Below are 15,034 nucleotides of genomic sequence, written 5' to 3'. Positions count from 1 at the left end.
ACTATTATTAATTCCAGGAAAAGCAAAAGAACACACCTAAAGCAGCACAGTCCTAAGACACTCCTTACATCGGCAGGGATCTCTGATACAGATCCTGCGGCAGAGATGACTGGAAGTCAATCCAATATCCATCTTCCCCCCATATCTTCCCAACAGAGCTTCAGTGTATTTGGTGGCAGAAAGGTGCCCAGCTGAGGAACATCTGCCAGTCTCCCTTGCAGGTGTGGGTAGGGATATGAAATTGCATGGCCTATGGAATTTCAATAGAAGCTGCCATGAAGGGCTTCTGGAAAAGCTCTTAAAAGAGACACACGGTTTGCCTGTCGCCCTTCCCAACTTCCATACCAGGAGAACGGATGTAATATCTGAGGGACTGGGGCGGCTCTGTCGCCATGAGAAGGCTGGAACACGTGGTAGAGCTGGAAAACAGGAAAGACAGAAGGATCCTGGATTCCTGAGGACATCTTGAGTCTCCGAATGAGCCCTGAACTTTGTGTTCTGTGCAAAAAATAAACTGCTAATTAGTGGGAGCCAGTGTTTTGGAGTTTGTGGCTCATAGATGAACACAGTTCCTAACTGACACAATTTTATTGGGAGGATGTGGGGTGGGATGAGGAGGGTGGTGCAAGAGAGGTCATTTCTTTCTGATCCTATGCAGGATGTGAAAGATATGGTCTAAAATTCATAAACCAAGAAAGAGCAATAAAAGCATATTACGGGAAATATGGAAGTACCTATCAGAAGAAATATTTACAAGTTGAAAGTGATTGCTCCTAGAATGGACTGGGATGGCTGTTTTTATTACAAGTCTTTAGTATATTTGTACTTTGAAGATATATTACTTTGATAAAAATTAAAATGAATTAAAAATAAACAAAAAGATACTCGCTGGTGATTAAATCAATTTCTTGTCCTTAAACTCACTTCCTGTATTAGCAGTATGTTATGATTATCTGGCCCATAGTTAACCAAAGAGTCAGAATAGAGCATTCGAGAAGTTACATGCCTGATGGCCCATGTTGAACCTCAAGTGCAATGTCACCACGTCACGCACATATGATCTGATTGGCATTTCCTCTTTTCCCCACCACAGATTTAATTTGCTCAGAGTTTATGACTGATTTGCCATGTGTAGTGGGAAATACATATATCAGACAGCCCTGCCTTAAGCTGTTTTAGACTAACCTTCTTTTAGATCTCCGGGAATCAAAATTCTACAACCCAGCTGTCTTAATAATTCATTAGACTAATTAAAAAAACATTTTCTTTTTATTCCTAATTGGCATCATTCTTGACTTAAACTCATTTTTTCCCCCAGAATTGGGCTTAAGGATGGCTAGGAATAACCGGTTACTCTATATTATTACCACTTTACTTCTTATTCTTTCCTCTCTCTTCTTTTTCTTATATAAGAAAAGGGTTAGTCTCTCAAACCTTTAATATCTTAATGCTCAAAGCTGATTTTTAAATTAGCCTTAGAGATTAAAAACACATTTACTTTTGTGAATCAGATCTCAGTTTTTCTATGTTAGAAACAAGCAAATCAGGCTGGTTCGTTGATAATCACATGGACAGAAGGTGAATAGAAATTTTAATCAAAAGAAGCTTTGAACAGGATTTGCGTTCCTTGCTTGTAGAAAGACAATGCTTTATCCTTTAGATTGACACTTCTCAGATGCACAGAAAGACTGCTGAAATGGCTGTATTTTTTCCCCTGATTGGCACTACTCAATAAGTGGTTCCCAGCAGAGGAAAACCTCACGATGAGCCAGAATCATGGCTTACATGCCTCTCTCCTTTGCTAGACACAGATCGGGCTGGTTTTTTTACTCTCTTTTCACAGCCAAGAAAGAATAGTTGCCCTTATTTCCTTATAACTAGGTAGCTCACCCTGAGTTTTTCCTCTGCTGGGAGCCACTTATGAAAATTCACACATACTGAGCTAGGCTTCCCTCTACTATTCCCCTGATACAAGATGCAAGATAAACATAGTCTCAGCAAGAAAAAAATGCGAATGTTGGGTCTCAGTGCCTTGGCTTTCTCCATATTTACTAAAGAGCTCTTTTAAATGTCTGAGGAGCTGCATTCAAATGAAGCTTCATTTTATTTCTCCTTCGATTTAATAATTTCCAAAAGGAAGGGCCTACATTGCTTGTCTACTTTATAAATGGTGCCACTATTTAAAATCATTTTAACGTGAGTGATTTAAAGAACATGGTACAATGAACAAGATAACCGCACCCTTATTTGTGGCTTTATCTATGTTGTATCAAAAAGCTCTACTGATATTTCTCCTAAACCATATCTGTGTGGGGAAAAAATAATTTCGTTATGGTCATCTCTAGAAACCAACCAACTGGCTATACTTTTCTTCAACTGGGCAAATTAACCCAGTTAAAGGAATTCAAAACCAGCTGATACACTCTGCTCTAAGAGGTCTAACTTGGTTAAACCTTAAATTAAGAAGTGGACACCGTGGGGCACCTGGGTGGCTCAGTCGGTTAAGCATCTGCCTTCGGCTCAGGTCACGATGTCAGGGTCCTGGGATTGAGCCCCAGAGTCAGGCTCCCTGCTCAGCGGGGAGCCTGCTTCTACCTCCCCCTCTGCCTGCAGCTCCCCCTGCTTGTGCTCACTCGCTCTCTCTGCCAAATAAATCAATAAAATCTTTAAAAAAGAAAAAGAAAAAGAAGTGGATGCCTGGCCTAGAGAGATGTGCTATTAAATACAATAAAGCCCGCCAGGAGGTATTGGTGCTGAGAGGAACGAGAGGAAATGAAAGGAATCCCAGATCTCTGTGGACCAGTTATGTGTCAGGCCCTCTCGAAGAAGGAGCTAAGTTGCTGGTGTGTATATGAGAAACTGGAACCCGTCTCTCTGACTCCAAATCTCATGTTCTTTCCAGTACATGGCGCTGCCCTCCACCCCGTTCCAGATGCAGCTCTTCTTTGGAAAGAGGCATCAAAACCCAGCATGCCCGTGCGTCAGTAGCCACAACGCTCCCTCATCCCCCGTGCCTTATACAGGACTATTTGGGATTCCCCACCCGGATTTCCATTTGGTTCTGAAATCGCCAACCTCAATCCACCTCCCAAAGTATCTCACACTGCACCTACAAGGTAAATCAGGAGTTTACCATTATCTTTGAAAACACACTGAAGCACTTTAGTGACTTTTATTTTCCTATAGTGGCTCTCCAAATTTGGGCTGTGTTCATTAAATCATTTGTAGATGGCGGGAAAACACACATATGCCTATTGATGGGGCATTCCTCATGGAAAGAGGTGTCACTCTTGTGCTATGTGGGGCAGGATGTGAATTTTTCTAAGACTGTAAATGAGGTTTTCCTTCTCCATTCAGAATTTCTCAAAGGCTTTCCCACTGGAATATGTTTCTGCGATTCATTTCCACAGTTAGGAATGCATGCAGCCTGTGGAGGGCTTTTCCTTGTTCAAAATTAGCTGGTGCATCGGTGATTTAGCCACTGATTTCCTCAGCAACATATAGATAGCTGTAAATCCCTATGAATTCAAGTGTAAAGACAAGGACTTCTACAAGAAAGTAGGACTACAAGAAAGTAGTCCTCTGCTGAAGACTCTCATGCCTTCACCTCATGCTGACAAAGATGTGACGGCATACTTTCCTGGTGCCCGAATGGTCCATCATTCACTCAGCAAGTATTTATTGAGTGTTTACTACATGGCAGGCATTGTTTCAGGTGCTGGAGAGGGAGTCAGACAGATACAAACAGGCCGAGGGCTGCCCTCCTCAGTATCCCTTCTAGTGGAGTGACAGAGACAAAGCAACAAAGAACTACAGAGCGGGTCTGATGGTGATAGAAGTTCTGGTCAGGGAGAAGGGGGTCCTGGGGTACGGTGGGGTAGGGAAGTTAATATTTTATAGGATGACATTTCAGCAGAGTTTTAAGGAAGTGAGGAAGCAAGACTTTGGGCCACGGTGATGGGTGAGACAGAGTCATCCAAGCCAAGGGAGCAATAATTGCAGATACTCTAAGGCCAGGGCAAACTTCACTCAAGGAGCCTGTCACAGTTGGAGCAGAGTGAGCAAGGGTGACAGTGGTAGGAGCTGAGCTTCAAGAATGTTCAAGAGCACGCAAGTTCCTGTGTGCATGTGTGTGTGTTGAAGGGGGTAGCTTTTGTGGGTCACGTAGGGTCTAGTAGATCACCAGAAGAGTTCTGGGTTTTCTTCAGAGCAAGGCAGGGGAGACTCTGAGGCACTGGCGCTGATGAGTGACAACAGCCAATCGACTTTCTAGAGTTCAGGGTGACTGCTGGGCTCTATTGGGCAGAAGGAAGGTTGCCGAGGATGCTTTTTTGGTCAACTAAGTCAACCAGGTCAGAGATGGTGGTAGACTGGGGCAGGCATGGCAGTGGAGATAGGGAGGCTTGGGTAGATGTTGGATGCATCGAGACGGCCGAGCCGATGGGATTTGCTGACAGAGTGGATGTGTTAAAGAGTAGATACTAGGGTGACTTCCAAGTTCTCTTCTGGAACAGCTGGAGAAATGGAGTCACCATTTACTGACATGGGGTCAACAGCAGGGAAGCTCTTCGGAGGAGGGGCCCTTTCCCTACTTCAGTCTCCTGTGGGAGGAGGAGTCTGAAGGCTTTGTAAAATCATCCAGATGAAAAGAAGGTCCAGGGATATGCAAACCAAGCCAAAAAGTTTATACTACACAAGGAAGAAAACATTGCCCATAAATACATGATTTATTATTCCTAATCAATGCAGTAGAGCAATGTGGCTGGGAGCACCGATTCCAAAAACAGCCTCAGTCCAAATATCAACTTTGTCACTTAATAACTGTGTGAATACGGCCCATCTGCTTATTCTCCCTCAACGCTATTATGATTTGAATAAAGCAGCTTGTGTAAAAATAATACTATTTAACATTTACTGAGTGCCTACTAAATGCCAGATGCTTATGAGCATGTTAAATTCTCCTCCCCCCCGCCAACGTGAATGGGTACTAGTATTATCTCCATTTCTCAGGAGTAAAAACTGAGGTACAGAGAGGCAAAGTGACCCACTGAGGTCATAAAGCTAGGAGCCCACCGATCTTGGCTTACACATTCAGGCTGACTGGCCCCTGAAAACATGCTCTTACCTACAGAACTATGAGAACGCAGTGCAGAGTAAACTCAAAACTATAGCTTGTGTTATGATGAGGTAACTACTAAAATGATAAAATGCCCAATGGTCACTCATATGTTTGTAAAACTCTACTTGTATTCATTGTGTGACTCAGTTTCCATCTGTGCCTCACTTCCTCCAGCTCTATTTTGGGTACACAGCCTGTGTTCCTCCTTCTGTGGAATGCATAGATATGGTGAAACTTTGCTTAGAAAATCAGAACTAGGGGTGCCTGGCTGGCTCAGCGGTTTACCACCTGCCTTTGGCCCAGGGCGCGGTCCTGGAGACCCGGGATCCAGTCCCACGTCGTCAGGCTCCCTGCATGGAGCCTGTTTCCCCCTCTGCCTGTGTCTCTGCCTCTCTCTCTCTCTCTCTGTCTCTCATGAATAAATAAATAAAATCTTTTAAAAGAAAAGAAAAGAAAAGAAAATCAGAACAAGGCATTCATTCTTCGAAAGTTCCCCTTTAAAAATACCCAGGGGCACCTGGCTGGCTCAGTCGGAGGAGCATGCGACTCTTGATCTCAGGGTTTTGAGTTCAAGCACCACGTTGGGCCTGGAGCCTACTTAAAATAAGAAAAACAAAACAAAAGCGCCCAAGGCACAGGAGTCCTGAAGAGTCAGAAAACCCATTACAAGTGTGCAAACGTTGGTTTCTCACTGTCATTAGTGACATTTAAGACTGTGACTTACTTACATGTGTTCCACATACGGAACACGAACCAATTGCTCAGATATACTGGTAAGTAGTTCCAGGGTAGGCAGTGATACTCGGTTGCTCTCACTTGGCCCTAAATCTGAATTGTGGAAGTCTCACCCCAACCCCAAAGTGCTTGCAGATGGGACGGTCCTGAACCTCTGCACCTTATTTCTCCCAATTACAGTCACATCCTCTGGCCTAATGAGTTCCTAAAACTAGTGTTCATTTAGGGCAACTTTCCAGATGTGTCTTAAAATTAATCAGTGCTAAGAATAAAAGATAACATGACCCCAGAAGCTTCTGGCGGACACATTCTGTAACTGAACATGCTATCGTAACACTCTCACATCCAGAAAAATTTAAGTGGACTATGCCACGCCTATTTCTTCTTGCTGTCTATCTCCGACAAGTCACTTACTCTCTGAGCTTCAGTGTCCTTATTTGCACAAAGAAAGCATCAGTTGACTTGTCTGCCCGTTCAAATCACCTGAAAGAGATACTGGTGAGAGGGTCCCAGTCCCAGAGACTCTGATTTAACTGATGTGGGTTGGGCCTGGGTGGGGAGATTTTTTTGAAAGCTCCCCTGGGGAATTAGATTGAGCAGCCCAAGGTTGAGAGCTATAGGTTGGTCTAGATTGGAGGTTCTCAAATGTTAGCATGCATCACAATCCCCTGGAGGGCTTGTTAAAACACAATTACCCGCCCCACCCCAGAGTCTCTGGAGTGAGGCCTGGATATCTGCATTTCTGACAAGTTCCCAGGTGGGGCTGAGCCACTGATTTGGGAACCTCTTCTCTGGATCAGAGGTCCACAAACTCCGGCCCTTGGGCCAAATCCCACCCACCACCTGTTATTGTATGGTCGGTGGAGAATGGTTCTTAACATTTTCAAATGGCTGAAAAAATAATCAAAAGAATTCTATTGCAAGTCATGGGAAAAAGTATATGAAATTCCAATTCCAAGGTCCATAAATAAAGTTTTATTGGAAGGCTGTCACACCCATTCATTAAACCAAGCCAAGGCCTGGTGTGATTGCATGCTTGCCTGTGAAGCCAGCCCGGACCGCCGACGGTGGCTAATACTCAAGCTTGATGTGTTTACCTCCTGAAGCAGATCAAAACATGCCCCCCGCCCCTCAAATATGCCACTTTGGCATTGGAATTATTTTGAGCTAAAGGCAGCTGAGAACTGGGGCTCCTGGCTGGCCCAGTTGGTGGAGCGTGCAACTCTTGATCTGGGGGTTGTCAGTTCAAGCCCCACACTGGGTGTAGAGATTGCTTAAAAATAAAATCTTAAGAAAAAGAGACAACTGAGAACCAATAGATGCAGGAAGAATTCTCTGCCCTGTTATCGGCCTAAAACCAGGGCACCAATTTCCCTTTGGGGAAGGTGCTCCCCCCTACAGGGGAGAGAAGAAGAGTGATCCTTCTCATTGAAGATGGGGTGTCAACACCAAAATAAGTTTGCATAAACAGACCATACTGATATAGTCCTTCCCGTCTGGGAGTTGATATATCTCCTCACATGTTCCCACATTTTATCATTCCTTGAAGCCCAAACCCTCTTTTCTTTGTGAAGAAAGAAGCCCTCGAGTCTCACTGCTTCTTAGGTTTTGCTCCTTATCTGTGAACTCTCCTGCACACACATATGAAAAAACTATGGGCCTTTTGACTGACTCTGGTTAGTTTAATTCGCAGACCTCAGTGACAAAACCTAAGAGAGTAGAGGAAAAGTTTTCCCTTGCTGACACTCCTGACCCAAAAGATGGGAGAAGCTGAGGTTTGCAGCCTCTTCAGTTCTTTTTTTTTTTCCTTTTCAGTTCTAAAGTCATCCTTTACCTTACCTCAATTCCTCAACAGATATCACCGGAACCCCAACTCCTGGTCTGTGCCTGCAGCCTGCCATAGAACACGACCACACAAAAGGCCACTCCATCAGAAAGAGCCTCTCAGAAAGAAGATGGCTTAGGAGACCTAAGACCTAATAGAAACACTGTGGGCTTTTACCCGAGCCTGTATCCTTTCTGGTAGCAAATACGCATGAAATGACCACCAAAGATCCCTCTGCAGCAAAGACCCCGGGACACGGCCACCGTGCATGCTAACTGAAGGGTCTTTCTGACAAATGGCAGGCATGCCATGGGCAGGGTGAAGAGAGGGGCCGCTATTTATTCTTAAATCTCTGAAATCCAAAGAGTTATTTCATGGTCTTTTCTTTTGAATAGTTATTTCATGGTATTTTAATGAAAGCCTGATACATAAGAATCCTTTGGTGATAAAGAAGACATGAAAACACATTCTACTGGAAATAAGCACGCAAGTGGTAAAACTTTCTTAAAAGCCCCTTCTCCTCCTGAATCGTGCCCCTAATTAAATTTAAACCCAAGTAATACCATCCACAGGTAACTAACTTGGTCTTATTTCTCCCTGTTTCTTTGAAAAGATGTGTATCCTTTCAGGTAACTATTCCCTTGACAGAAGGTTGCCATGGATACATTTTTTTTTTTAATTGAATGCCGGTATTTGAAAGCCTGTGCAATTTAGTGAAGTATACCTGGCCTGAGGGTTATACTAATTTAAGTGCCTGTCTTTAATGCTAACAATTTTAGCTTAATACAGTTGTTCTGTGTGTTTGGCATGTGGTGTTCAGGAGCAGTTGGAAATGGTGTGGGAGTTCCTTAAGGAAGAGCAAGCAAGACAAATATCACCGGGCCCACCTAACTAACTGCAGGTGAATCAGTGGATGCTTCACCCGCCTGGAATTTGTCTGTTCTCGGCATGTTTAATAATGAGTCATGCGATGCGTTTGCAAGGCTCCCAGGGCCCAGGGCCACGTGATGACTTTCTGTGCCTAAGTCCCTCGGCTTTGTTCAGACAGGCCGCTAATGCATCCCACAAAGCTGACCTAATGCTACTTCAGTGGCTCTATTTTTCTTCTGTGGCTCAGCCTGAACGCGACAGTGAGGAAGTCGATTGTCAGGCATGCAAATCGAGAGAAAAATATGCCATATTAAATCACAATGGTGTAATAAGGTATTACTCATGGGCAAATGACTTCTGGTTCTCTCCCGAGTAGGGGCAAGTTAAAAATGGAACCGGCCACAGAAGGAATGTAGCATTTTCATTGGCATTCCACCTTCGTCGAAGCAGTGAGCACAGTACACTCCCATACACATGTTATGGCTGCTGTAATTCTACCTGAAAATAGAAGCCACTTGATATCTCACGCTAGCCATGAGTTCATTAGGTACGGGTCACCACCTTTATGATTACACTTGGGTGAAATCATTTCAAACATCATTCCCGAAAACATTCCCCATGCTCCTAATGATTGCTCCACTCTATGACTACAATGGCACCAAACATTTTGGAATGTTTCATGGCATCTCAAGAATTTCTTTTCAGAGCAAAAGAAATCTTGAAATGTTCATCCCGAATGACGAATAGAAATTAATACAATAAGTATCCATTTTCCTTCAAGTTCAATTGATTTTTTTCCTGTGATCTAGAGAAAATGAAGCACATTTAAGAAAACGCATATTTAAATTGTACCTTTTTCGACCAGACATGGGATTTTGCAAAGAAAACATTTCTTAAAGCCTGGAATTAAAGAATTGCCACGTTGAAATGCATTGATGACTTTGCCCGCCGCAAAACTATTAATTTGGTATTTTTCCATGGCTTTACAACTTTGCCTCTTTATTTTTTTTTTTTTTCAACTTTGCCTCTTTATGTAGTAACTTATTCTCATGGAAGTACACTAATTAGGGTGACATATGTAACAAAAACATAAAACCAGTTGTTCTCCATGGGTTGATCACGGTCTGCCACAATCCTGCCTTTGCTCAAAAAGACGGAAAACGATTGCACATGAAGAAACTAGTTTCACTCTTCCATCAACAATTTAAATCAGTGCTTAGTTGTGTAAGATTAAATACAAAATGTATCACAGGCACTGAAACTATTTTTAATCCTTCTTATTTAACTACAGATACTCCTTCACTTAATTTTTGGTTTGTTTTGTTAGATAAAGACAAAGACTTAAAGGAGAAAGACAAAGATTTAAAAAAAAAACAGAACAGCATGAAAGCACTATAAAATGCTGGTAAAATGTGGAAGAGTAGAAACCATGTGGAAGTAAGTATTGTGGAATAAAGGTTTTTTTCAAAGAAACATTCAGGAATCCTGTTTGAAAATACAGTTAACAGAGAAAAAAACCCGAAAAATTAGCAAATGCCAGTAGGAAAATCTTAGCCAACTCTCTTTTACTTAAAAGAAATTGAAGAAGATTAAGAGTTTGAAAACAGAGAGGAAGGCACAACAGTAATGGGTAGCTTTGTCTTCCTTCAGTGCCTCCTCTTTGCTATAATTAATCATGTACTCCAACTGCAGACCACCAGGGAACTGCATTGAGCTTGGACAATTCAAAGCAATGGAAGCCAATCCGTCCTTACAGGTTCCTCCATTGGGGTTTGGACCCAGAGTGAAAGCAAGATAATGGTCTCAGAGCAGCCTCTGGTGGCTGAATGTCAAAAGCTCAAGAAGTCAGAGGCCACCTTCCTGGTGTTAAGATTTTGTGCAAATGGAAGTTACTATTTAAACAACTTTAAGCCAAGCGCCCAGAACTGACTTGGTGGGAACTGAAATTAATTCATTCATCTCAAAGACTTTCTCAGGGGCACATGGGTAGTTCAGTGGTTGGGCGTCTGCCTTTGGCTCAGGGCGTGAGCCAGGGGGCCTGGGATCAAGTCCCACAACGGGCTCCCCTCAGGGAGCCTGCTTCTCCCTCTGCCTGTGTTTCTGCTTCTCTTTCTGTGTCTCTCATGAATAAATAAAACCTTTTTTTAAAAAACTATCTCAGATTATGTCAAGTTTGGAGACTCACAAATTGGGTGATTCAGACAACAGGTATAGGTTTCCTTACACTTGGACACGAAACAGTGTGGAATACAAAATTATCTCCAACGTTCCAAGGATCTCCAATAAACGATGGGCCAGTGGTGACTGACACCTGAAATTAATTTTAACTTTTAAGCGATGGGTATTTTTACGCAATCTAAATATTTCCAGTTCTTAAAAAGCTCTGTGTATGAGTGTGTGTGTGTGTGTGTGTGACTGTGTGTGTGTATGTATGCGCAGGGCTCTGTCCATTAGAAGCATTTGGATGCATTTTCTTGTCACAGCTTTTCCAGCTGGAAAACATCTGTTTAGGACAGAGGCCCGTAAATTCCATCTGGTAGGCTCCCCATTGAGCCATCTCATCTGGGATGTTTCTAAAGGCCCCTTTTGAAAGGTCTGAATCTTACAATGTCACCTGAGTCAAGCGTCATGTCCAAAAGAGTGCTGGCATCTGCAGCCTCGTGTTTCTGAGCACATCACATTTACACAGCAGGCTAGAATGTGTTGTTCAAAAAGAGATCTTCTCGGGGTGCCAGGCCGGCTCGGTTGGTAGAGCATGATCTTGATCTCGGGGTCATGAGTTCAAGCTCCACATTGGACGTAGAGGTGACTTTAAAAAATGTGCAAGGAATTAATAGTAACGTGCCAACGTTAATGTCTTAGTCCTGACGAATTTGAATTTGCCGTGGTAATGTAAGGCGTTAACATTAGGGAAAGCTGAGTGGAGGGGATGCGGGAACCCTCTGTACTATCTTCGCAACTTCTTTGCAAGTCTCAAAAGGTTCTGAAATCAAAATTTTCTTTTCTTAAAAAGTACGAAGGATAATGGGTAAATACACTGAGGGGAAGTAGGAAAGGATGGACGAAGTTCTCTTGTAGAAGGAGGGATGACTGACACACGATCAATCATCCACTGTTGCTTGTTGCGTACCAGGCGCTTAACTATGCACCTTACCACATTAGCTCCTTAAAATGGTGCCCCTCAAAGTGCACTGGTAAAGGAACACCGATGCCTAGTCTGAGTAACAAAAGAACCAACTCTTAAGGGAAAAATGTGGTGCTTAAATGTCAGTAGGAGAACCTTCCTTTATTCTTACTCTGGGCTCACTCGCTGTTTTCACCTTCCCTTGCGTCTTTGGCCCACTCCAAATCTGATCTTTATTTCTTTCCTCCATGTTCTTTCTTTCCTTTCCTTTCCTTTCTTTCTTTCTTTCTTTCTTTCTTTCTTTCTTTCTTTCCTTCCTTCTTTCTTTCTTTCTTTCTTTCTTTCTTTCTTTCTTTCTTTCTTTCTTTCTCTCTTTCTAAAATATTTTATTTATTTATTCATGAGAGACACACAGAAAGAGGCAGAGACACAGGCAGAGGGAGAAGCAGGCTCCCCTCGGGGAGCCTGATGTGGGACTCGATCTCAGGACCCCGGGATCACGACCTGAGCTGAAGGGAGACGCTCAACCACTGAGCCACCCAGGTGCCCCGTCCATGCCATTTCTTTGTCATTACTCATATGTTTGAGTATCTGAACAGTTGTACGTTCAATTATGCCAATACTCAAATATTTGTATGCCGATACTCAAATATTTGAATTTAGAAATCGATAAATTCCAATACTTAACTATTTAAGTTTAGAGGTCTCTAGTCCATCCTAGTACTTTCCACAGGAGAAAGCAAGGGGTGGTCAACGTGCCGATGGCAGCACCAGAGCCTGAGTTCGAGCCAACCTCGGTCCGGCCAGGAGGGCCCATTGCGAGTTCTCTGGACCTGGTGAGTCCCTTTTCAGTCTTCGTCAAGTAACCTAATTAGTAGCTCAGCTATTCTTAGCTCCGGAACAGGGTCCAAAGTTCCCATGACAGTCACAAAGCCCAATTTGCAAGCGTGACACAAAAACGTTGTTACTCCCTTCCGAACTCGGAAAGTGGGAGGCGCGCAGGTGGCTGGTGGAGACAGCAGGGCTCCAAAGCCCCGGTTCCCGAGAAGCCTCTCTTGCCTCCTAATTCCCATCACGCAGTGAATAATCCATCCTATTCTATCGGCCTTAGCTTCCCTGTTGCTACTACTCTTATTGAAGCTGGATGTCTCTTTAGACCTTCTGCCCAAAGGCTGTGGATACAACTGCATGGCCCCCTGCTCTCATGCTCTTGGACCACAGTGGGGATGAGGGTGAGACGACACCCTGTGACTAAAAGCCCCAGTGAACAGGCAGGCGGTCAGGAGAGCCTCCCATTCTCGCTGTCACCAGCAAGCTCTGTGCCCGGGGACAATCTGAGTAACTTCTCAGGGTCTCAAAATCCTCAGGGAGGCAGCGAGGGGATGGGCTTCATGTGCTAGAGCGCCAGGGTTTACCCAGCACCACACTGGACGCCTCTTAAGCACCACGTCAAGGCCTCAGGGTGCTCCCTCTTCCTCCCACTGCTGCCGTGGTGACTGCCTTGCGCGGGCTTCGACCACTTTCCCTTGGGTGCCACTGGCCCTGCCTTGCCTCTGCGTGTACCAAGGAACTCTCGATTCCTGCTTAGTGGCTCTCCCGACAGGGCCTGGGACCCCTCTATGTCAGCTCTCCTGGAGGCACAGCCCAGAAACTCCAGGGGTTGACTCTCAGGGGGTCACCCAAGACTGATGGGGGTCAGGAGCCTCCTGTCCTCAAGGTAAGTTCTAAGACGCATTTGGCAAGCTCCTCTGAACACTCCCTGGGGTGACCCTCCGTTACCCATGGGAGAAGCCACCTTGGCAATGCCTCTGGGCAGGCTTTCCCACTGTCCCTGTCACCTCCCGGTCCTGCACTGCTGCTCCCTGAGACCGCCTCCCATACGGACTTCCTGCAAGGAGGCTGTCTTCGGGATGCTCTGGGGGGATCCAGGCCACGAGGAGCACCTCCTCTACATCAGACGTTTACATCCTTCCCTGCTCTACATTTTGAAGGCTGTACTGCCAGAGTTCAGATCTGTCCAGTGGTCCTTGTAATAAGAACAGGCTGGGAAAGGCTGAGTGGCCAGGAAAACTGAGAATTACTTCCAGCTTTTTGCCTGACTTCAAGAGGCCACTGGGCATGCGGTTCTGGGACGGTCCCAGGGTGTGTTTGCCTGTATCACGTGGCGACCTAATACGAGTGGAAGAGAACTATAACACAGAGTAATTTAAACAGAAATAGGCTAATGAGAAAGACCCAGAAACTGCTCTTCTTTCTTCCCACTCCCTGATGTTAAGGAAACTGTCAAGGGGAGGACGTTGTCATCTGAATTTCTGTTCAAAACAGGAGATGTTTTAAAAGGTCAGGAGAAAAAGTTCTGAAAAACACGTTTTCTGCATGTTGCCAAAACCGAGAGAAATGTGTCCTGTCTCCCTTTAGAACAGAACCAGAGGACATTAGGCGGCGTTGGGGGTGGGTATTCCTTGTGAGTGAAGTTTGGAAGATATGGTAGGCAGTCTCTTTTTTTATGAGGGGTGAATTTCCTCTGAGCCTTTAAAATATTTACATAGACTCTGATTCTTTGAGAGGGAGACTCCAGAAGCAGTATTTCCTGAGTTTAGTTTTCCACGGGCCTTTTGCAGAACAAGTAAGTGTGGAATAGGGTGGGAGAAGTGAAAAGAAGGCTATCTTTTTTTTTGTACAACTTGAGCAATGTCTTAACCAGAGGAGGTGATAGGTAAGGTATGCAGGTGACCTAGCCTTCCTGTTGCCGTGGCATTGCCCCATCTCACCCCACCCTTCAATGTCAACGACACGCCGGGAGGTAGGTAGAACAGGAGCTCTTACTCCTTTTTTATTTTAAAGATTTTTTAAAAAGCAATCTCTACATCCAACATGGGGCTCAGACCTACATCCCCAAGATCGAGAGTTGCATGCTCGATGGACTGAGCCAGCCAGGGGCCCCAGGATCTCTTACTCTTTAGCAGGGTGAACGACCTCAGGCTGGCCTGTGTTTAAATGCCAGGGGAGGCAGGGTGCCTGGGGGGCCCAGTCAGTAAAGCATCTGACTCTTGATTTCAGCTCTGGTCATGACTTCAGGGTTGTGGAGCCTGCTTAAGATTCTCTCTGCCTCTTCCCCCTCTCTAAATCTATCTCTAAATACACACACACACACACACACACACATACACACACACACAAAGGAGGCAGAGCCAGAAGCAAAGATCTAGGTCTTCCAATTCTGACCCAGGATTTTTCCCACCACATTTATATTTTGATGTTTTCGTTAGTTAGCATAGCTGACCATTCTAGAAAAGAAGAATCACTTGGTGTTTTTACTTGCAATTTTGGTCGTTTCCCAATACTACTCCCACAAAATGAA

The 15,034-nt window shown here is 44.4% G+C and overlaps 1 protein-coding gene and 1 long non-coding RNA gene across 5 annotated transcripts in view; one reads left to right on the top strand and one right to left on the bottom strand.

Annotated features, from left to right (window-relative positions):
• The window catches only part of MID1 (midline 1), a 352,594-nt gene that overhangs the window by 164,355 nt on the left and 173,205 nt on the right, over window positions 1-15,034 (bottom strand). The gene's annotated exons all lie outside the window — the stretch shown is intronic.
• Window positions 12,384-15,034, top strand: part of LOC140628301 (uncharacterized) — a 70,791-nt gene continuing 68,140 nt past the window's right edge. For both annotated transcript variants that reach the window (XR_012026603.1, XR_012026604.1), the window contains exon 1: window positions 12,384-12,509. This is a non-coding gene — a long non-coding RNA (uncharacterized lncRNA). The remainder of the gene's footprint in view (window positions 12,510-15,034) is intronic.

This window comes from Canis lupus, chromosome X, assembly GCF_048164855.1.
Source record: "Canis lupus baileyi chromosome X, mCanLup2.hap1, whole genome shotgun sequence".
Classification (NCBI taxonomy): domain Eukaryota; kingdom Metazoa; phylum Chordata; class Mammalia; order Carnivora; family Canidae; genus Canis; species Canis lupus.
The sequence above is the reverse complement of the archived record's forward strand: the minus strand, read 5'-3'. Positions and strand labels throughout refer to the sequence as shown.